General features: G+C 44.9%; 1 protein-coding gene across 1 annotated transcript in view; it reads right to left on the reverse strand.

The window, feature by feature from the left end:
* Window positions 1-22,336, reverse strand: part of RHOBTB3 (Rho related BTB domain containing 3) — a 137,033-nt gene that overhangs the window by 111,589 nt on the left and 3,108 nt on the right. Inside the window, exon 2 of the mRNA XM_044275995.1 lies at window positions 6,625-6,833. The gene's annotated coding sequence lies outside the window, so the exon portion shown is untranslated. The remainder of the gene's footprint in view (window positions 1-6,624; window positions 6,834-22,336) is intronic.

Consider the following 22,336-nt stretch of genomic DNA (forward strand, 5'->3'; position numbering starts at 1 on the left):
AAAATATGAAAGAAGTGAAAGGGTTTGAAGACCTTCCGAATGCATTGTACATGAAACCCTACAAAGTACGTATGTCAGGGGTAATACGACACATTGCAAGGTCGCAGGCACTTTTTCGTGCAAATAAGAAATATTTATTTTTTATGCAGATACACAACACTCCTAGTGGTTACTGTTACAAGAGTAATGGCTACAGTCACTAGAAGAGGTACAATAATATGTCAGTTTCTCTCACATTTCTATAACAAGGGCCTATAGGGAAAAAAAATACTCCTTGGGCTAGATTGCACTAAAAATGACAGCTCTTGCCTAAACATGCTATGGGTCTAATAGCCCCACATAGGCATTATTTGTAAGACTGACCAAGACTCTTCTATAATGATGCCTTGTTGATCTCTGTGACCACTAAGCCTTACTCATTACCAGAATAATACTGATAGTAACATATAGCATACATGCCAACAACTTTTGTGCTTGTTAAGAGAACGTCACCTTATGCATAGTTCAAGAAAGTCTCTCTCATCATACAGTTAAACTTGACAGCCAGTTTGCTATTTATAACCCATGGACCCTGGGTGCCACTTGCACCATTCTTCACTAGTAGAAAAGTGGTAAATACAGACACTGATCAAACAGCAGTAACTTACTGGTACGGTCACCTGTAGGTCCATTCTCTGTCTGTCTCCAATCACAACACTCACTCTCTCTCTTACAGTCTGAGTCTGTTTACCAGTCGTGTTGTATCCTAATACCATACTTGTTGGGCCTTCATTAATGCTCTGGGTCAATACACAGCTACAGGCTCCCATGCAACAGCAGACTTACCAGCCAGAGGTGGCACTTTCTTTGGCTCTCTCTCTGAGTGTACCCTCTGTGGGCATCCAGCTCTAGAACCAATCTCACTTTCTCACCATCCTCACACAGTGATTACATAGCCACCAAACCTCCTAAGGCTTAAGTCACTCTCTTGGCCTCTCTCAATAGTCCACCGTTCTGTTCCTGGTTAGCTGACTAGGCCTGGGTCTTTTCAGCACTTACTGCACACACGCCCTCACTAAAGGTGCCAAAAACACAGGCTAACATGGACACACCTCAACCCCACGTACAGACACTATGGCACAATGCTTTAAGTGCTGCAATGTCCACTGTCAAGTCAGCGGTGGGCACCAAGCAAATACCCCTTCTAACCGAACCCTCAGGATGGCGTTCCTGGTATCATCAACTACTGTAATCCAGAAAGTGGTGACACCAATGAGACAACTATTTGCAAAAAAACATACAATACAGAATTACACATTATCACATAACAGACACATTAACATGGTAACAGTGATTTATATGGCAACATTTTGCAGAGCAACTTTGTTAGGAGGCAAGTGTAGGCTACTTGAAGTTCACCCTCCCCCTGACGTGAATTGCAGCATTCTTCTCACTGCTCCACTCTGTAGAAAACATTTTCTGCAAATATGTACTCAGTGCCTAGCTTTTTTCTGCTGTCATTACAGGCTAACTGTTGAAATGAAGAGTTGGCTATGTACTTAGAAAGTGCACAATGAAACCTTTATATGAAAATGTGGTTAAAGAAGTAGGCATGGGTCTAGCTGCGTATTTCAATTACCAAGTATGCTACAGGACATTTCTGCGAAGGACAAGGACAATGTGCCCATACACTTTTATTGTCAGGTCACGGACAACAAGACATATATGAAAAGGCAACAGGAAACTTAGATATAAAGATAGTGAATTCTCCCCCCTGCCAGGCTAAAGTGTTATCTAATACACTGACAATAATTATCTAACAAAGCCCAAGATCAGATATGGTTTGTGTTGTGTACACAGACCTCATAGAGTCCCATACCAAAACACCATTAAACACTTCTAGACAACACAGAATGCAAAGTGTGACTCCCCAGATTTCTGAAGAATTTTCTATTTTTTTTTTATTAAATAAGTTTTCCAAGAGTTTTTACTGATGAACTATCCTCTGGATAGGTCATCAGTATATGATCGTGGGAGTCTGACACATGGGACCCCTGCTGATCAGTTGTTTGACAATGCACTGATGTGTGCAGTAGCCCTACAGCCTTCTATCAGCTCACCAAGCACAGCACCCTACATTGTACAGTGGCTGTGCTTGGCATCGCAGCTCAGCCACATTCAGTTAATTTGGGCAGAGTTACACCTAGCCCATGTGACCAATGAATTTGATGTCACATGGCCTAGGCACAGTTGGAAATGACCACGGTGTTACTGTGAGAGCTGCTACCTTCTCAAACAGCTGACCGTTGGGGGTACTGTGTGATACTGTTGATGCCTTTAAGTAAAATAATTATTAATAAAAAATTGTAATAAAAAGTCACCCTCCACCTCGCCCACAATCTAAGTTGGAAAAAATATAAAATAAATATGGCACTGGCAGTTTTTCCTCATTATTCTGCTCTCAATACCCCATAATAAAGTCAATACAGAGTGTTCAAAATTTTCGATAATTTATTGAAAAAGGAAAAACTTAAATATTGCATTGACACAAGTACTCAGACCATTTTCTCAGTACTTGAAGCACCTTTGGCAGGAATTACCTCCTTCAGTCTTGAGTATGATGCCACAAGGTTTACACACCTGGATTTGGAGATTTTCTGCCATTCTTCTCTGTCAGGTTGGATGGGGGCCGTCAGTGGACAGCCATTTTCAGGTCTCTCTAGAGATGTTCGATTGGTTTCAAGTCAAGGCTCTGGCTGGACCACTCAAGGACATTCACAGAGTTGTCCCTAAGCCACTCCTGTGTTGTCTTAGCTGTGTGCTTAGGGTCATTGCCTTGTTGGAAGGTTAACCTTTGGCCCAGTCTGAGGTCCAAAGTACTGTGGATCAGGTTTTTAAAAAGAATATCTCTGTACGTTGTTCCATTCAGCTTTCCCTCAACCCTGAACAGTCTACTTGTCCCAGCTACTGAAAAACACCCCCACACCATGAAGGCTGACATGCTTTAACCTTAGTTTCATTAGACCAGAGAATTTTGTTTCTCACAGTCAGAGTCTGTTAGGAGCCTTTTTTTTTTTGCTAATTCCAAATGGGCTTTCATGTGTATTTTAGTGAGGAACGGCTTATTTCGGGCCACTGTGCCAAAAAGCCAGATTGGTGGGGTGCTGCAGTGATGGTCAACCTTCTGAAAGTTTCTCCCATCTGCACACAGGATCTTTGGAGCTCAGCTAGAGTGACCATTGGGTTCTTGGTCACCTCTGCTACAAAGGCTACTGCGTAGCCGAATTGTCGTATTCTGTTTGTGTGTGCACTCAAGGCTTCCAATAAAAGACGCACTGGATATGTGTCACCGCCAGACATCTGAGAAGCTCTGACAGACGTTCTTCAGAACCTCCTGCTTGAGGTTCTTTTGTTTTGCTTTCATTTTGTCATCTCGTTAGCCTCTCTCAGCTGTCATGTAGTTGCACTGATTGCATCCCTTTAAATCCCTTCCCATACTGCATCACTTTGTGGTTTATACAACTTCCTGGAGTGTGTACATGCTGGATGCTACAACTGATCCTTCTACAGATAAGTCTGTTCATTGATTTGTGTTTTCCTGTTTGCTTGATCCTAGGTGACCCTGACTTCCTCCGTATTAAGTGTAGGGAGCCGGTGGTCGTGTCCCCTCACTATTATAGGGTGTTCAGGTGTCATACAGTCGAGGCACGAGGGCATGCAATTTTCTATCATAGAGATCTTTGCATGGGCTGAGAAGACAGGGAGAGTTTCAGGGCTTAAATAGGGGTCACCCTTTTGTTCCTTAGTTTCGGATCAAGCCAGTTGGATCCTTATTTGTAACTTCTTGTTTTCTGTTACACCATCCGTGACAATATGCTGCTGTGATGTCTACCTTTTGTTGCTGTTTCTGGACTGCTGTGGATCTGCAGTCCTATCGTGGCTGTTGCATTCCAGTTTGGTCAAGAGGTCCGGTTGTGCTGCTCTACTGCCTTGTTTGTGCTCTGCTACCAAGGTCCTTGTCCCCCGATTACTTAGTTTGGTGGTGTGCCCACCTCTAGGAAAAGTCCTGCTTGTTCCAAACTTCTTCCATTTAAGAATAATGGAGGCTACCATTCTCTTGATAAAATTTCAGTGCAGCAGAAATGCCCTTCTCCAGATCTGTGCCTCCACACATTCCTGTCTCCGATCTCTACAGGCAGTTCTATTCTCCTCATATTTTTGTTTTTGGTCCGATTTGCATTGTCAGTTATGGACCTTATATAAACAGGGCTGTGTCTTTCCAAATCATGTCCAGTTAAGGCTACTTTCACATCTTCGGTGTGAATTCCGGCAGAGAACAGCTTGCCGGAATTCACCAGATCCAGCACTGCCGAATGCAGACAGAATCTCTGCCTGCCCCATTAACCCGTTCGATACCAGCCCCGTACATGTACCACGCTGGACCGATGTGTAAACATGGCGCCCACTCGCACGTGCAGTGGGCGCCATGGTCGTCAGATCTCTGTTTCAAACAGCAGAGACCTGCGACTAATTACCGTGACTGGCAATAATGCTGATCGCGGTAATTAAATGCTTTAGATGCCGTGACCAAGTGAGGTCACAGCATCTAAATGCGCATCCTACCAATGCCCTGTGTGGCCAATTGGGGTATCGGTACAGTACTTGGCTGAACACTTTCAGCCTCGCTGATGAGGCTGAAAGTGTTCATTCTGCAATTCTAATTTTGGCCACGAGATGGCAGGCCAGGATAAGAAATGAGCAAAATTTTGTTTCAATGGCATTTTAAAAATCCCTGATAGACCAAAATGAAAAATTCAAAAACATAATTTATAGGCACATATATGAGCTACAAAATCATCACAAAAAAAGTAAAAAATAAATAAAATAAATATATATATATATATAAAAGTTTAAAGGGAGTCTGTCACCTCCATATGGCCATATACAGTGCTTACATGGCTCTGTAGCACACCTATACAGGATTGTAATTGTACCTTTGTTCTTTTCTTTAGACTTGCACCAGCAGGAAAAACGAAGTTTAATTCATATGCAAATGAGCACTCGCAAGTGCCCAGGGGAGGAGTTCAGTGTGTAGGTGCCCAGGCTGCTCTGCCTGCGGTTCACTTTACTCCTCCCCAGTCTCTGCCTTTGCCCGCCCTCCAAGTCTCTTGCCTCATCGATAGGTCCAGACTTGGAGGGCGGGCAAAAGGCAGAGGCTGGGGAGGAGTAAAGTAAAAAGAAGGCAGAGCAGCCTGGGCACCTACACACTGAACTCCTCCCCTTGGCACTTGCGGGTGCTCATTTGCATATGAATTAAACTTTGTTTTTCCTGCTGGTGCAAGTCTAAAGAAAAGAACAAAGGTACCGTTATAATCCTGTATAGGTGTGCTACAGGACAATGTAAGCACTGTATATGGCCATATGGAGGTGACAGACTCCTTTTAAATCACCCCCCTTTCCGTATAATTAAAAAATAAATGCCTAAATAACAATAAATATAAACATCACGGGTATCACCACGACTGAAAACGCCCATACTATTAAAATAGAAAAAAAAATTACAACACGGCGAATGATGTAACGGAAAAAAAGGTCAAAATGTTGGATTTGCAATTTTTTCATTGCTTCTCTTGCTTAAAAAAAATATAATAAAATGTGATACAAAAAATCACACACACTCCAAAATGGTATCAACAAAAACTACAGATTGTTCCGCAAAAAATGAGTCCCTAAACAGCTTAGTAGACATAAATATAAAAAAAGTAATGGGGTCAGAAATATGGTGATGTAAAAAAAAATATATATCAAAGTTTAAATTATTTTTTTACACTATTTAGACATAAAGAACCTATACATTTGGGGTATTGTTGTAATCGTACTGACGAAAAGAATGAAGAGCATGGGTCATTTTTGCTGTAAACAAAACTCTGTGGGAACAAAACCCGTAAAATGGTGGAGGAATTGCATTTTTTTCCAATCCCACCCCATTTAGAATTTTCTTAACGCTTACCACTTCATTTTATGCCATAATTAATGGTGGCATCAGAAAGTACAACCCGTCCTGCAAAAAAAAATAAGCCCTCATACAGCTATGTGACCAGAAATATAAAAAAGTTATGGCTCAAGAAAAATGGTGAAGAAAAATGAAAACGCAAAAACGAAAAAACGTCCGGTATCCTAAGGGTTAAGTATAACGCTGCTGCGGTTTGTGTCTGGCCGATTCTCTGCTTATCTGTCGAAAAACAGCCATTCAGGAGTTTCACACTGGAGGTGTGAAAGTAGCCTAACTGATTTTACCACAGGTAGACTCCAATCAAGGTGTAGAAACAAAGCTGATCAAGAGAAATGGGAAACACCCAGAGCTAAATTTAAAGTGTCATAGCAAATGGTCTGAATGTCCACGCCAAATTTTAGTTTTTCCTTTTTAATATATTTGCAAAGATTTCTAACATTTCCAAAGTTCTGTTTTCACCTTGTCATTATTCAGTGCAGATAGATGGGGAAAACGTGTCCTCAACATAACAAAATGCAAAACAGTGAAAGGTCTTAAGACTTTCCGAATACATTGAATGACTGCCGCAGAAACTGTGGGCAATTAGAAATTATTTATTATTTGTTTTTATTTATTTTATATTCAGAACTTACCCAGTCCGGACACTCATGCACCACAATTTCCACATTGTCCCTTGACCGAGCTGTGGTTTTATAGACCTTGAACACCTGAGTGGCTTTCTTCTATGTGCAAGTCCCCATAAAAATATGGATGTTTAAGATATAAAGAGAGCACACTAAAATCCGTTCCATCCTCATATAATCCATTGTAGTCTTTCCCGATTGACACAATCTGAATTGACCTTAAACAAATACACTAGTTACTCATTCAGTCTAAATATTAAACACTTTATAAGGTTGATTAAACAATCACAATGTACTTTGGAAAACTTGGTAAATAAAAGGCAACTTTTTTAAAACTAAATGTCATAAGCATGTTCAGAGACTACTGCCCCAGAACCCGCAACCGCCAACTACCATCGTTTTTTTTAAATTTATTTTTATTAAGGAACAAAGAGCTTAAAAAGAAAATACATAAATAATCAATACCATAATTACATTCTTGTCCCTCTTTCTTTTACAATACCTCCCGAATCCATGCGATGCGTCTCAAAAAAAAAAAAAAAAAAAAAAAAAAAGGGAAACCTACCAATTCCAACCTCTCCATACTCTGGACCATTTTTACCCAGCATTTCTTTGGTAATATAAAACATTCTCATATCTCTTCACATTCTTCACCAAGTATAGCCATTCATTAAACTTTGGAATATTATGTGAGATCCAAACTCGAGTAACCAGCAGTCTAGCTAAAAACATAATTCTTACCAAAATAATCTTTTTATATTTGTTACAATTAACCCTAGAAAGGTCGCTCAATATCCAACATTGAGATGTGAACAGGATCGTTACCTTCATTTTATGGGTAATGAAATTATAAATCAAACCCCAGTAGGTTTTTAACTCTGGACAGAACCAAATCATATGCAAAAAGTCCCCCAGTTGTGAATCACAACGTGGACAATTAGAGGACTGTCGAAGACCCCAATTTTTAAGCTAAATCAGCATAATATAAATTGTATGAAAAATATTAAACTAAACCAATATATGATTAACATTTTGTGAAACTGTTTTTAGTGAGCCAAGTATATTACCCCAATCTTCCCGCGTAACCATTGGACAATCAATTCCCCAAGCCCTTTGACCCGGAGAGACCACCTTATTAAATAGTGCTTTAAGTAATAGTTTATATAATTGAGAAATCTTAGCCTTGCTGTGTTTAAGGGTTAAGAAGTGTCAATTTCCAAAAGTGAAGGTTTTTTTTAAACTAGAAAGAGCTGAGTAGATCTGAAAGTACCAAAACCAAGTAAAGTTGCTCCTTTGTGTTGAGGAAAAGGAGAGAACCTCCCCATTCCTCACCACCTGTGAAACATAAATAATATTGCTTGTTTGCCAAAACTTATCCCCAGCTAGTTTATCTAAACCATTTTAAAAAAGTTATGCCAAAGAGGGGTACATACAAGGGAACCCTTTATCCCCAGCCATCTTCTAATGGTGGTCCAGGATCTAGAAAATAACTTTCCCGTCACTCTATATTCTTGTTCAACGTTTATTAAACGCCTGGATTTCAGCAAGGTGAATATATCCTCAAATGGGGATCGGTCTACCAGCGTCCTACAAAGGGCACTTTTCTCCCAGTCACAGTATAGCCACAACTGCTTAGCAATAAAATATCCCTTGAAGTAGGGAAGGTTAAGCCCTCCCTGGTCCAATGGCTTATAGAAATAATACAGTTTTAACCTCACTCGCTTTCTTCCCCAGAGTAAAGCCAGAGTAAAGCCTCATGCAGACGTCCGTGGAACACTGTCCGTGAGATACCAGACTGGCATTGCAGGAGCGCACGGCATCATAGCAACCAATGACGCCGTGGGCTCCTGCAATGCCAGTCCGGTATCTCACGGACCGTGTTCCACGGACGTCTGCATGAGGCTTAAATCATTAATCATCCTTTCAATAAGCTTGAAAAACCTATCCTCAATCCAAACTGGAGAATTCCGTAATATATAGAGAAATTGGGGTAAGATCACCATTTTGACTAACGATATTCTATCAGTTCTGGATAAAAGTAAGTGAAGCCAGATAGAGATTTTTTATCTCATTTTTGGCTATCAAGGGCATCAGATTAAACTGAGTAAAGTCCTCAATCCTGGGGAAATCATCATGCCCAGATATTCAAATTAGTCGACAATCTTTGGCATCGTCAGGAACCCCTCACACTAGTGCCCAAAATTATCCAAAGGCATAAGAGTAGTCTTTGCCCAGTTGATATTTAAGCCAGAGACTTCCCCAAAAGCATTAACTACAGAGAAAATTGTTGGGAGAGTTGCATTGGTATGATTAACAAAAAATAACACATCATCCGCATACAAAGAGATCTTATCTTTCACTCCCATTACTCCAAACCCTTCAATCCTTGTATCTTGCCTAATCCTAAGTGCCAAGGGCTTATAGGGCTTCTGTCACCCCCCAAACACCAATTTTTAGTTTTTGACTTAATATATTTGCCAATGCAAGCAGATTCTGTATATACCCCTCTTACCTTGGGCTGTGCAGTAATTTCAGTAAAAAACATACTTTTGTGATATGTAAATTTCTTCACTACCAGCAAGTTGGGCGGACTTGCTGGTAGCCGCCGCATCCTCTGTCGGAAAAAACACCCCCTCCCCCACTGGCCCTGCCTGCAGCTCAAATCCCGCGCCTGCGCGGTACCAGTCCTCATTCGGCACAGGCGCTCTGAGAGAGGGACACTCGCTTGGCAGCTCCTTCCTCAGTGCGCCTGCGCCGATGATGTCAGCCCTACACCCTGAAGAGAAGACGCCGGCATCGCTGGTAAGAGGCGGAGAGCCTGGTGACGTCGCTGGATGCTTGATTTAAGTAAGTATTTGCCTAATAATCATGCAGCTACTACAACCACCAACGAAATGGGGTGCCAATATTTAAAAAAATATATATTTAGACACACTATACCACCAACGCTTATAAAAGGAGTGGTACAGTGCAGGCGCGGGATTTGAGCTGCAGGCAGGGCCAGCTGGAGGATAAGAGTGCCCGCTGGCCCTGTCAATCAAGTGGAGGAGGGGGCGTTTTTTCCGACAGAGGATGCGGCGGCTACCAGCAAGTCCGCCCAACTTGCTGGTAGTGAAGAAATTTACATATCACAAGCCTCGTAGAGAGCCTCGTAGCCAACATCTTTGCTAAAAGCTTTACATCCGTGTTTAGAAGTCATATCAGTCTATATAACTCCATATCTAAAGGATCTTTCCCCTTTTTCAATATTAATATTATTAGTGCTTCTGACATTGATTCAGGAAGATTTTCAGACTCGGCAACTACCCTCAATAACCGTGGAAGTGTCACTTCCCCATACTTGCGACAAAGCTCATATGGGAAGCCATCCAATCCAGGGGAAGAGTTACCTGAACATGATTTTAATGCCGCCTCTATTTCCTGAAGTGAAAAGTCTGCTTCAAGAGAGTCTCTCTGTATTTCAGTCAGAACCAGAAAAGTAATCGCATCTAAATAGGCATAGATTTTTTCATCAGGGATATCATCACTAGTTTAATATATTTCTGAAAAATATTCTACAAAAGCTCTTTTTATTATCTCCTGATTTCCAGTAATTGTATCATCTGATAAACGAATACTAAGTATTTCCTTTTTTTTATCCTGATTAGCTATCACAGCGAAAAGTTTACCTGGACGCCCAGATTCACAGAACTGTTTTTGACCCTTAAAAAGAGCCTCTGTTGAGCCTTTTCTAGAAGAAAATCTGAATATTCCTGACTTGCATAAGATTTCTATTCTCTTCTGTCCTGCTCATAACAAACTTCTGTGACCCACGAAGCGCAGCTGTTTTCAAGGCCCTCTCTTTTAATTGATAACCCCTTCCCGAATTGGTTGTTGTTGCTAGCAAATACCCCCTCAAAAAGGCCTTTAATGTATCCCAAACCAGTTGAATTTTAGCTGTTTTATAATTAACATCCCAAAAGTATACCATCTCCTGTATCATCCAATCATGATTGTCTATTACTGACAACCAATAAGGATTTAATCTAAAGGGAAGAGCTGCCCCCTCCCAGACATCAGTCATACAAAGTTCAAGGGATACTGGAACATGATCAGAGAGTGACCTGGCTTCATATCTCATATGTCTAATGTATCTCAGATATTTTTCCTTTATTAAAGCCAGGACAATCCTGGAAATACAGTTCCCAGACCTTGAGAAGCAGGAATAGGCTCTCCTCCCTCGTCCCAGAACACCCCAAACATCTATAAAACCCGACTCCTGACAGAATCGAGCCAAGGGGGATCCCTGATTAAATTAAGGAGTAGGGGCTTCTCTAGCCATAGAAATCCGGTCCATTTTAGAATTCATAACACAGTTAAAATCCCCACTTATTAAGGTAAGACATGTTATTAACGAATTTAGTACAGAAAAAGAAAAAGGGGGAAGAATATAAATAAATGCAAAAATAAAGGATCTTCCAAAAAGTTTCCCATAAAGGAAAACATATCTCCCTTGTTTATTAATATTGGAGGCCTCACAGACAAAATCAATCTTTTTATGAATAAACACTTTCACCCCTCTGGAGTGGCTGGTGAAAGTTGAATGAAATGCCTATGAGCACCATTCCTATCATGCCAGTCAGTGACTGACGCAAGAGTGTCAAAGAAGTGAGTTGCTCCATTGAAGATTATCCTAAGTTTGGCTGGATACATAAAGGAATACTTAATGTCCTTGGCCTGTAGCCATTTTTTAACCGCCAGGAAACTACGTCTCTTTTTTTTTGTGTCTCTTTGGAGAAATCTGGGAAAAAAGACAGTTTACCACCATCATACACAACGGGAGGGCTCTCCCTGGCTCTCTTCAGGATCATGTCTCTGTAGCCGAAGGCAAGTATTTTTGCCAAAAGAGCCCGAGGATACATTCCAGGAGTTGGTTTTCCCCCACTAAAAACATAGAGGAAAAATATTCCTTCCCAAAATTCTCAAAAATAAGCAATTGCAGCACTCTCCGGGAGCCCCAGAATTCTCACGTTGGAGCGTCTCAACCTATCTTCTAGATCGACTAGTATTTTTTGTAGATAGTTATAGTTTGTAGTAAAGATGGATATTTACGATTTTAATACTTTCACTTCATTTTGTAGGGAACCAGTGGACTTTTCTATAACAGAAACTCTGTCTCGTATTTTAGTAACCTCGTCCCTTTTTTTTTTTTATAATCTTTATTAGCTGTTTATAATTTACAAAAATTCAACGATTCTATTTAACTTTACTATTTTTCTTGACAGCATAAACAGTCATTCCTTTTCATCATCCCTTCTGCTGCTTAGTTCACTCCTGTGGGGGGGTAGGAGTAAAAAAATAAATAAAAGCCATCAAGCTCCCAACTCTCCAGACCGTCCCCACACTGCCACCCCAATCCCCCATCACCACTCCGAATCCACCACTAGCCCCATGTTACTAGACCAGCCATCTCTGCCACTTTTTTGCAAACATATCTTTCTTCCTAATTGACACCAAATGAAATTCTTCTCCAACAAGCGAGAATCTGGTCAAATTCTCCCATTCCTTAACTGTAGAAGAAACCGCAGCACTCTCCTGTCTTCAATTCAGTGGAATTTATTTCACCAGCAAAAAAGGCTTGAGAAAGACCTTTACGGTCGAAACGTCGCATATATTTTTTTTTGCTGGTGAAATAAATTCCACAGAATTGAAGATAAGAGAGTGCTGCGGTTTCTTCTATATGACGCATCCAAGGGGGAACTTCTGACTGGCTCCCAACACGGCTGGCACCACCACAAGATAAGACTTTAATTTTTCGTTGTGCTGCTATACACATTTTTTCCTATTCCTTAACTGTAGGTACCTTCCCGTCTCCCCAGTGTGTCACAATACATTTTCTAGCATAAAATAACAATTTAGATGCTACTTCTTGATCTTTGGAGGTAACCATTTTATCCATCACACCCAGGATACATGTCTCGAAACTAAGAGGGAGTTTAAACAGGTGATATTTCTCAATTTTTTCCTTCACATTCCTCCAGGAGCACTGGATCTTTAAACATGTCCAAAGTGTATGAATGTCATCTACTCCTACTTCCCCACATTTTTTACAGCTAAATTGTTTGGATTTATAACATTACATTAAAAACTTTGGGGAGTAATATAAATGGTAAAGTATATTAAATTGCATAATTCTGTATGAGAAGTTATTTGAAAGCTTATTTTTAGACTGTATAACCTTTTCCCAATATTCTTCCCTTTGCATATTAAGATCCTCATACCATCTATAATTCAGGGTAGTTATAGCTTTTTTATTTGTCTTCTGCTGTACCAGACTCCCATATACTTTGGACATCAATCTCCTCCCTGACACTAAATTAGGGATGTCCTCTAAAAAACATGGGTGGGGTGCTATTTGTGTACCTTTTCCTAGCTCCGCTCGCAAAGCTTGTTTCAACTGTAGATAAAAGAGAGACAGTTTTTTTTCTCCAATATTATATTCAATTTTGAGATCTTGTGTCATGGTCTTACCTCCTTGCTGTTCTCCTTCGTTTGACATGTGCTGGCGGCCATCTTGGTTTCTGGGTTTTCTTGTAGCCTCCCACCCTGCGGCTACTCCTTCCCACCGGGAGGAGCTGGATGCCTAGCTCATATATATAGGAGGTCTGTGGCTTCAGTTCCTTGCTTGGTCCTCCTGTGCTCACATGCTTCTAAGACTGCTGCTGCTTCTGGTTCCTGATCCTGGCTTCGTCTGACTACCCTGCTGAATCCTGATCCTGGCTTCGTCTGACTACCCTGCTGATTCCTGATCCTGGCTTCATCTGACTACCCTTCTGGTTCCTGATCTCTGGTTTCGCAAGACCCTGCTTCGGTTTAGCCATCCGTTTGGACTTTTGCCTTACAGCTTTATTTTCAATAAAGCCTTCTTATTTCCACTCATCACTTGTTGTACGTCTGGTTCATGGTTCCATGACATTAGGACCAAGCCATGAATTCTGACGGTACAGGGCCATCCTCGCTACCTACGCTGGTTGCCAGACTTGATCAGCAGGATCACCTGTTGGGTCGGTTCGCTGTGGCGTTGCAAACCCTGCTTGAACGCACGGCTCATTTAGCTTCCGTTGCCGATGGGTCGGTTGTCGCTCCTGGGCCCGCTCCTACTGCCGCTCCGGTTGTTGCGCCAGAGTCTACCCCGACACCTGTTGCTGCGCCTGCGGTGTTTCGGGGTATGATCGGTTCTGCCCCCCTTCCACAGCGCTTTGGGGGAGAGCCAACTCAGTGCCGAGGTTTCCTTAACCAGGTGGGCATTTACTTCGAGTTGCTGCCACATGCCTTTCCTACTGAGAGATCAAAGGTGGGCTTCTTGATCTCGCTGCTCTCGGACAAGGCCTTGGCCTGGGCCAGCCCTTTATGGGAGAACAACAATCCGGTGGTTGCCGAGTTTTCCGGTTTTGTTGCTTCTCTTCGGAAGGTATTCGATGTGCCGGCTCGTGCTGCCTCTGCTGCGAAGCTCCTTATGTCCATCAGACAGGGTTCACGATCCGTAGCTGAATACGCCATTGAGTTTCGTACCCTGGCAGCAGAGGTGGGCTGGAATAATGAGGCTCTGGTCGCTGCTTTCTCTCATGGTCTCTCGGATGCCTTGAAGGATGAGGTTGCAGCTAAGGACCTACCAGTGGAGCTCGAGTCTCTTATTTCTTTCCTGATTTTGATTGACACCAGACTCAGGGAGAGACCTTCCTTTAAGGAGAGCCTGCGGAGGCCTTCTAACAGATTGGCGCCTACGTTTGCTGTCCCACCCGTGCCTCCCTCTCCTCCCACGCCTCCTGGGGATGACTTGTCTGGGGGTGAACCCATGCAGCTGGGGTTTGCTCGCCTGTCCGAGGGGGAGAGGGTACTCCGGAGACGCGAGGGCCGATGCATGTACTGTGGTCTCGGTGGGCATTTTCGGTTGGCATGCCCGAACCGTCCGGGAAACGCTCGCACCTGAGATCCTGTCGGGGGCAGATCTTGGGTGGAGTCTCCTCGTCCCCGGTTTCCCGTGTTGACAAACCACTGATTACTGTTGTCCTCTCCTGGGTCGGGGGCTCGGTGACGACCCAGGCGTTGGTGGACTCTGGTGCTGGTGGTTTGTTCATTGATAGTGTGTTCGCTGCCGCCAATTCCATTCCTCTGCAGCCTCGAGGTTCCCCACTGGCTCTTGAGGCGATAGACGGCAGACCCCTTCTGCCGCCACACGTGACTCATGAGACCCTTCCAGTGGGGATGGCCATTGGTGCCGTTCACAGAGAGTCGGTCTGTCTCCAGGTTATTTCGTCTCCACACTACTCGGTGGTCTTGGGGTACCCCTGGCTCCAGAAGCATAATCCGACTTTCGATTGGAAATCGGCCGAGATCCTCTCGTGGTCACCGCAGTGTGGGGCTAGTTGCATCCATGGGCCTGTCAAGTTGCTGAGTACTTCCTCGGACTCTCTGTTGCCTCCTGAATACGAGGAGTACCGGGATGTATTCGATAAGGTGCGTGCGGTTGCCCTACCTCCGCACCGCCCATACGATTGTGCCATAGAGTTACAATCTGGTGCCGTTCCTCCTCGTGGCAAAGTCTATCCACTGTCGGTAGCGGAGAATGAGGCCATGGAGGAGTACGTGAGGGAGGCGCTTTCACGCGGACACATTCGCAAATCCTCGTCCCCGGCAGGGGCTGGATTTTTCTTTGTGAAAAAGAAGGGCGGTGAATTGAGGCCTTGCATCGATTACAGGGGTCTCAATCGCATCACGATCAAGAACGCTTACCCGATACCCTTGATTTCCGAGCTGTTCGATCGCCTCAAAGGGGCCACGGTCTTTACCAAACTCGACCTGAGGGCGGCATATAACCTGGTAAGGATCAAGGCGGGCGATGAGTGGAAGACCGCGTTTAACACCAGGACCGGTTATTATGAATCCTTGGTTATGCCCTTTGGGTTGTGCAATGCGCCCGCAGTCTTCCAGGAATTCATCAACGATGTTTTCCGTGACCTGTTGCAGCAGTGTGTGGTAGTCTATTTGGATGACATCTTGGTATATTCTGAATCCATGGAGGCCCACATTCTGGATGTCAGACGAGTGTTGCAACGGTTACGAGAGAACAAGCTGTTCGGTAAGCTTGAGAAATGCGAATTTCACCGATCCCAGGTAACCTTCTTAGGTTACATCATTTCCGCTGAGGGGTTCTCCATGGATCCTGAGAAGGTTTCGGCTGTCTTACAGTGGCCCCAGCCCAGTGGTCTTCGTGCCCTGCAGCGCTTTTTGGGCTTCGCCAATTATTATCGGAAGTTCATCAGGGACTTTTCCATGCTAGCCAAGCCTCTCACGGATCTGACCAGGAAGGGCAGTAATCCCCAGGTCTGGCCGCCCGAGGCCATCCGAGCTTTTGAGGCTCTAAAGTCCGCCTTTGTGTCGGCTCCGATTCTGTCGCATCCCAACCCTGGGTTGCCGTTTGTCCTCGAGGTGGACGCGTCTGAGACGGGAGTAGGCGCCCTCCTGTCTCAGCGTAGAACACCGGAGGGTCCTCTGCTTCCTTGTGGGTTTTACTCCCGGAAACTGTCTTCCGCGGAGTGCAACTATCAGATTGGTGACAGGGAGTTATTGGCCATCGTGCAGGCCCTTAAAGAATGGAGGCACTTGCTCGAGGGCTCGGTGGTTCCGGTTCTCATCCTGACGGACCACAAGAATCTGACCTACCTCTCTGAGGCCAAGAGATTGACACCACGTCAGGCCAGATGGGCTCTGTTCTTGTCACGTTTTAATTACGTGGTCTCCTACCTACCCGGTTCCAAGAACATCAGAGCGGATGCCTTATCACGGCAGTACTCCGAGCTGTCCGGGGAGGAGTCGATTCCGACTTCGGTCATACCTCCGAATCAGATCCTGGCCGCCATTCGCACCAGCCTGACCTCTCCCCTGGGTGAGCAGATTTTGGCGGCTCAATCTGGTGCTCCCTCTGGGAGACCCAACGGCAGGTGTTTTGTGCCTGAGGAGTTGCGCACTCGGTTGTTGCGAACCTACCATAACTCCAAGGCCGCGGGGCATCCTGGAAAGAATCAGCTGTCCTGGGCTGTTTCACGTCTGTTCTGGTGGCCTTCTCTACGTTCCGACATCGCCGCATATGTAGCGGCATGCTCCGTTTGTGCCCAGAGTAAGTCCCCTCGGCACCTTCCGTTGGGCCTTTTGCAACCCATAGCCACCGGGGAGCGTCCATGGTCACACCTGGGGATGGATTTCATTGTGGACCTCCCTGCATCCCGAGGCCATACGGTCATTCTCATGATAGTGGATCGGTTTTCCAAAATGTGCCACTGTGTTCCTCTCAAGAAGTTACCCTCTGCACAAGAGTTGGCCTCAATTTTTGCCAGGGAGGTCTTCCGGTTGCACGGTTTGCCCAAGGAGATTGTGTCGGATCGGGGGAGTCAGTTTGTGTCCAGGTTCTGGCGCGCCTTTTGCTCCCAGCTGGGGATTCATCTCTCTTTCTCCTCGGCCTACCACCCTCAGTCCAATGGGGCCGCAGAACGATCCAATCAGGCCTTGGAGCAATTCCTTCGTTGCTATGTCTCCGATCACCAAGACAATTGGGTTGACCTCCTGCCTTGGGCTGAGTTTGCCAGGAACACGGCGGTGAACTCTTCCTCTGGGACGTCTCCCTTCATGGCCAATTATGGGTTCCAACCTGCCGTGTTACCGGAGGTATTCTCTCCCCAGGATATTCCGGCTGTGGAGGATCACCTTTCCGTCCTACGTGCTTCTTGGGTACAGATCCAGAGGTCCCTTGAGGTCTCTGCGCAGCGCCAGAGACTCCAGGCTGATCGCAGACGAGCGCCCGCTCCTTCCTACCAGGTCGGAGACCGCGTATGGTTGTCCACCCGCAACCTCAACCTTCGAGTGCCCACTCCCAAGCTGGCGCCTCGCTTTGTTGGTCCCTTCCGAGTGCTTCGCAGGGTAAACCCGGTAGCCTATGCCCTTGCGCTTCCTCCTGGCATGCGGATCTCCAACGTGTTTCATGTCTCCCTGTTGAAGCCACTGGTGTGTAATCGTTTCACTTCCTCGATTCCTCGGCCTCGTCCGGTCCAAGTGGGCAATCGTGAGGAGTATGAGGTGAGCAATATCCTGGACTCACGCCTGGTCCGCGGCCGGGTGCAGTTTTTGGTCCATTGGCGTGGTTATGGTCCAGAGGAGCGTTCCTGGGTTCCCTCCGCAGATGTCCATGCTCCTGCCTTGCTCCGAGCCTTCCACGCACGCTTCCCTCAGAAACCGTTCCTTACTCCGCGGAGGAGGGGCCCTTGAGGGGGAGGTACTGTCATGGTCTTACCTCCTTGCTGTTCTCCTTCGTTTGACATGTGCTGGCGGCCATCTTGGTTTCTGGGTTTTCTTGTAGCCTCCCACCCTGCGGCTCCTCCTTCCCACCGGGAGGAGCTGGATGCCTAGCTCATATATATAGGAGGTCTGTGGCTTCAGTTCCTTGCTTGGTCCTCCTGTGCTCACATGCTTCTAAGACTGCTGCTGCTTCTGGTTCCTGATCCTGGCTTCGTCTGACTACCCTGCTGATTCCTGATCCTGGCTTCGTCTGACTACCCTGCTGATTCCTGATCCTGGCTTCATCTGACTACCCTTCTGGTTCCTGATCTCTGGTTTCGCAAGACCCTGCTTCGGTTTAGCCATCCGTTTGGACTTTTGCCTTACAGCTTTATTTTCAATAAAGCCTTCTTATTTCCACTCATCACTTGTTGTACGTCTGGTTCATGGTTCCATGACATCTTGGTAGGTTATTATATCCCCCTCTCTCCATATCTGTCCCAGTTTGAATATTCCATACTTTCACCAGATTTTTTTGTTCAATTAGTTTTAGTTCTTTTAGATGGGTATTGTCCCATAGCAAAGTGTCTGAGTGTATTTCCCTTTGAGGCCATAAATCTTTTACCATATTCCAAGATTTATTCCATAAATCGAATAGGGGTATTTTGTAAACTTGTTGATTTGACAATATATCTGTTTCTATTAATTGAAAGATACTACACTTTTCTAGCCATTTATTGATACCCGCCACCATGTTCTTATACCTACATGACTTACTCCACATTATCCCTTATTAATGAACATCCGACTGAACAGTCCATAGCGGAGAAGCAATATTTTGTATCACCTTTCCATTGTTTTTGATGGTAGCTAAAATTTCTTATAAAGGGGAGGACTGCCATGGGAATATCCACTTCATCCACCCCCTCTCCGCCCCCCTCCTGGAGATAATCATCTACTGTTTGTTCTGAACTAAGTCCAGAAATATTTTTTTTCAAGTTTGCATCTGGCTTCCCTTTTTGTCCTGTTCTTGTGTGTACTTTCAGAAATTGATAAATTTTTACAGGTTCTAGGGATTTCTGTCCAGTTTTATCCGTCGACAAATCTGATGACCGCCTGTGTTATTTAGGGCCCATTTTTTTAATTTTTTTATTTTTTATTCCCCCTTTATTTTTCTCCTTTTTTTTTCCTTACCTTTTTCCGCTTCCCTTTCCCTCTTCTCTCCTTTCTTGCCTTCCGCCCCTCTTATTATATATATATTTTTTTCTTTTAATCTTTTTCTTCCCCCTTTATTTTTTCCTTTTCCTTTTCTTTCTTTTCTCCCCTCTTTCCTCTTTTTTAATTTTTTTTTTACTTTGCAGAAATTGTGAAGTTCTGTCCCCTGACAATCTTCTCTGTCTTCACTTTCTCCACTCCCTCCTACCCTATCTCTGCGTCAGTACCCAGGTCAGTATCCCGACAAAGACACAGGGGAAGGGGACACAAAGCAGGGACAAACAAACAAAACGAGACAGCAAGACTGATCTCACCCGATCTGCAGAAATCCTGAGAGGGACAAGCAGGAGGCTTTCAACAACTTTAGAGCTCTAGGATGCAAAGGCGAGGAGTGACACGCACAAGGAACAGGAGTGGCAATGCCAACTTGGGAAACCACACGTCGGCGGCAGCAACAGCAGCAGCAGCGCAGAGGCACCACACAGTCACAGGAAGGAGGACGAGGCAGGCGATTCAGCGGCGGTAAATACAGCAGGGTCCCACATTGGCGGATCCAGGGGGGACAACGAGGCAATTGTGGAAGCGCTCATTTCTATATTCATCTGATGAACGGTGTGGGGCAGGGGAGAGGCGTCTCCCTTGCCCGCTCCTCTGATAGGCTACAGGCACTAGGCCTGCAGTCTATAAGAGGCTGGTGCAGGCGGCGCATGGCAGTGTCATGGAGGTAAGTATAAGTGTTTATTGTTTTAATTATTTTAGTACAGTATGGCAAGAAGGTGGGTGGGGACCTATATACTGGCACATTAAGGGGGGGAGCACTATGATGAAGAGGGGGAAGGAGCACTATGGGGGCATCTAACGAGGGCCCTATATATTGACACATTATGGGGGGGAGCACTATGGAGAAGGGCGGAGAAAAGAGCACTATGGGGCCTTTAATACTGGTACCCATTTTGGGGGGGAGAGAAGCATTATGGGGGCATCTATGTGGGGCAGTCTATAGGGGCAATTTATACTTCCACATTATGAAGGGCACTATGGGGACGGGGAGGAGCACTATGAGGGCATCTTCTGGGGGCACTATATGAGATGGGGATGAGCACTATGGGGGCATCTTCTGGGGGCACTATATAGGAGTATTTTATACTGGCACAAATTATAGGGGCACTATGGGCACCTTAGCTCAACTGGGGGCACTAAGTGTTTTTTTCTAGTGGCACACAGTACAGGTCATTGGATCACATGAAGGCACTCTGGGGACATTGACTCTACTGGGGGCACTAAGAGGAGTTTTTTTTACTGCCACACAACAGAGCATTTTTTGTACTGGCGCCCATTATAAGGGGGCTTTATTACAACTGAGGGACTTTGGGAGCATTATTACTTCTGGGAGACAATTACTGTTCGGGGCACTGTAGGAGCACTATTACTACTAAGTGCACTCTGGCACAGAATTATTACTATTGTTGGGATTTTGGGGAGTACTATTACTGTGGGGGCGCCCTGGCACAGCATCAGCCTAGCCAGTTATTTTTGGGGGACAATATGGTTACACTATTAGTGTCAGGGGCAGTATTTGCTGGGTGTAGTTATTTTTTCAGAGCATTGTGTTCCAATAATTATTGAAGGGGGCGCTATCTGTGTGTAACTAGTATTTTCAGGGGGTTTATCTGTTTCTACAGTATAGTTTTGGGGGCACAGCATCTCAGTATTGGGGGTGCATGATGGGATGTTGAGAAGGTGTGAGGAAAAGTAAGAAACTAAAATGTCTGTCTCTTTGTCAAACTCTGCAGAGATGAGAGATGGCTGAAAGAAATCATCATGGTGGTCTGGTCTGAATGGAGAAGATGAAGAAAGAGAACATCTACATCAAAGGAGATGTCACTGGATGTAAGAGGTATGGGCGCGATATATGGGTGGGTCTGTGTGTGGGTGTGGCTTGAGGGTGGGCACAGGGGCCCCATAATCTCCTATTGCCCAGGGAAGTGCCCCTCCGGAGACCAGGATCTGAGATCCGCCACTGGGATCCCAGTGATAAAAGTGTAGAGAGGCAGAGGAGACAAGAGGAGACAGATGGCACAGGGTCCGCTTCAGGCGTCTAGGCATGCAAGCTCCCAGGAGAGAGGCATAGTGTAGGCAGCACCACGTTGGGGGGGGACAGATCAGACTGAGGAGGAGAGCGTGACGTCACGTCCTCACATCATCGCGTCCACCTGACAAGTTCCATCTTTTTATGGTAAGTATTGTCATAAAGATTAATTACTTTGGCATTTGCGTATGCTAGCTTTTTCCCTGTCTCCATCACCCTTGGTACTTTTACATAAAGTGAGGGGAAGAGGCAGCCAGCTGGTGGCTTACAAATATATCTACACCAGAAAAGTGGCGCTTATTTTGGTGAGAGCTGGCATAGATTTCATTTTCTGGCACACAGAACTCCTAAAGATTGGCCAGAATTATTAACTCTTTACAAATTCTGGTTTTACAAATACACCAATATCAGAAGCACCTAAATAAATCTGGTATACCCACTGCAAGTTGTTTGGTGCATTTGCCTGACATTCTAATAATTTATTACAGGAACAGTTATGTTGGGTTGTCAGAGATAATTCAAAATCTTGTATCCCCCTCTATACAGTTACATTTTATTGAATAGCTCGCTGGCTATACTAAATTTTTTATTACAAATGTAACACTCCAGAGTGGTGTTACCACTCCTGCACCCTCCTACTCTCTTTATTGGTCTAACCTTATGTCATCTTATGTATTTTTGTTCAGGTCCTATACACTATGCATTCCTAATCTGTTTGCAACTGTTATGTTCATGTAATGTGCCTGGTTCACCAGCAGGTGGCAGAAAACAGTAGAGCTATAGTTAGAGAGAATGGAACTTTCCATTCCATTCTAACCCCCCCCCCCCTCTGGAGAGAAGTGGGCTTGTCCTACTTCCTGCAGGAAGGGTGGGGACCAGTTAGTTCCAGATTAGGTCTTCCCTAGACAGGGGAAGGGTGTGCAGGGGCACATCTCTGCTGGATGTGCCCACGCCAGCCAGAGCAGCCTAAGCTCTGCTGGCCATGGAGGCCAAAGCTTAAAGCCTCAGGAGCCAGGTGGAAAGTTCCCTGGCATAACCTAGAGTCAGACTACAGAGAAGAAGTGCAGCATACAGAAGAAGTTGAGTTATACAGCCAGCCTGTCAGTACAG

The sequence above is a fragment of the Bufo gargarizans genome, chromosome 1 (genome assembly GCF_014858855.1).
Source record: "Bufo gargarizans isolate SCDJY-AF-19 chromosome 1, ASM1485885v1, whole genome shotgun sequence".
NCBI classification, from domain to species: domain Eukaryota; kingdom Metazoa; phylum Chordata; class Amphibia; order Anura; family Bufonidae; genus Bufo; species Bufo gargarizans.